Raw genomic sequence first — 2,186 nt, 5'->3', positions numbered from 1 at the left:
TAAATGTAACTTTTTATTATGTGTCCTTATTTTAATTCATATGGATCACTGCAATTTGCCCTTTTATTGTTTAAGGAGTTTATATTATGTTTGAAAGGAGCCACTAAACTGAAAAAGCAACCCATTCTTCTTTGTATTTGTACTCCTGGATGTACTCAAGAAGTAGCAGTTCACTCCATGTGGCTAGAGGAGACCATTCATTAGTAGTCACTTATTTATGGAGTCTGCATGATAAACAGGTTTCCTTTTTAGAACTTTTTTGTCTTGTGCATTTTGAAGATACCTGTCACTGGTATCTCAATCTGGTATATTCCATTAGTGGTCATGCATTGTTCACCTGGAGGATGCACTTAAGCAAAGTTAAAATGAATAATCAATCCTTGTTAAATACGATGTGCTGTGCTACTAGTAATTATACAACTGACTAGCTCCCCTCTAAGGCTTCTAATAGCTGTGCTGACAGTAACTATTAGGAACCTTGAAAATGAGGGGAGCTAGTCAGTATAACATATTTTCTTGCATACAACATGCCCCCAAATAAGATATGCCCCTTGTTTTTAAAGGCATAATTAAGAGAGAGAGATTTTTTTTCTTTGAAAATACTAACAAGTATGGGGTTTTTCCAGGGAAAACACGCAGGTGCAGTAAGGTGGGGAGAGCAAAACATTGTGGCTGCTCTAGCTTCAGGATGCCACAGGTGCAGTTGGATGAGCCAAACTGCCTGGCCTCTTTTCTCTTGAGCTGAGCTAGGTGGGCTTAATCCTAGCCAGCAGCTGCAGAGACAGCTGAGAGCCCCCTCAGCTGACTCAGCAGGAGGCTCTGTTCTTGCACCCAGGGCTTGGCTCTGCTTTAGAAATACAGAAAAGCCAAGCCCCAGGTGTTGGGGAAGAGGGTCCTGTCATGTTAGTAGCAGCTTCTTCAGCATGAGCTTCTGCCAAGGGAAAGGGATAGTAATACTGTGCACAGGCAGCAAAGTTGGCTTGCAGGACTTCTCCTGTCCATAGCCAGCAGCTAGCTAGCCTTGCCTGTTCACCGTATTGACCTTTGTGCAGCATGTCTTTTCTCTTTCTCCCAGCAGAGGTTCCTGTTGCAGAAGCTGCTATTACTGTGTTTTCTTTCTTAAGTATGAACCCCAATTTCCGGTGGCTGATTTAAAAAAAAAATGTGCATGTTGTGTAAGAGAAAGTACAGTACTTGATGAACATTGCAAATGGCTCTGTCCATACTGTTGTATCTGGCAGTTTCAAGGCTGTTGTCTGCATGTTTTTAAGGGTCTAATACCAGTTTTGATTACAAGTGTTAGAAACTATGAACACCTGGAAAACTAGTTCGTTCTGGAGCTGCTAATACCAGAGCACTGACAGCGCTGTAAGCAATACTTCTCACTTACATGGTACTGTCAATATTGTGGCATAAGGTGTCCAGACACTGACTAGCTCTCCTCATTTTCAAGGTTTCTAATAATTGCAAGCCTCGAAAATGAGGTGAGAGAATGGCCATGAAACTGATTAGCCCCTGTCATTTTTAAGTCTAATAGCAGCCTTTTGACAGCTGCTTCCTTTTCACCATTTCTGATGCAGGTAAAGGGAGCATAATTAGTTAAAAAGTAGTCAGTTACTAAGCAATTAACCAGTACAGTACTTGATGAGCATTGTGAATGGCTCTGTCACTGCTGTTGTGTCTGGTAGTTTCAAGGCTGAAAGTAGACAGGCTAAAAAAATGATATGCACTTAATCAGTTTATATATTTAACTGATACACAGGTGCCTGGAATCGTTGTAATCAAGCAATATGCATTAATACTGTGTTATTCAGGTAAGTGAATTATGCACTTATCCTGTATGTATGTAAATGCACTACGCTGTTGCTGATTTTATTCTAATAGCATTTGCATACTGGAACTTCATGAGCATACAGCATAAGGACAAAGATTTCTTTGATGAAGACATCAAGTTGAATCACTTTGTGCCACTGCTAATCACACTTGCAGTAAGTGAACTACCTTCAGTGTTTTACAAAACAAGTCTAAATACATTTAACAGCCAGGAATGTAATGGTGTTCTTTACTATTCTTTGGCTCCTTCTGGTCAGACCTGATGAAAAATGTCTTGCATTTGAAAGCTTATCTAATTCTATCCCAACTATGCAGTTGGTCCAATAAAAGATATTACCCTAAGAAATCCTTGC

Source organism: Gavialis gangeticus, unplaced genomic scaffold, assembly GCF_001723915.1.
Source record: "Gavialis gangeticus isolate Ggan-Ray unplaced genomic scaffold, GavGan_comp1, whole genome shotgun sequence".
NCBI lineage: Eukaryota > Metazoa > Chordata > Crocodylia > Gavialidae > Gavialis > Gavialis gangeticus.
This window is presented reverse-complemented; position numbering follows the sequence as displayed.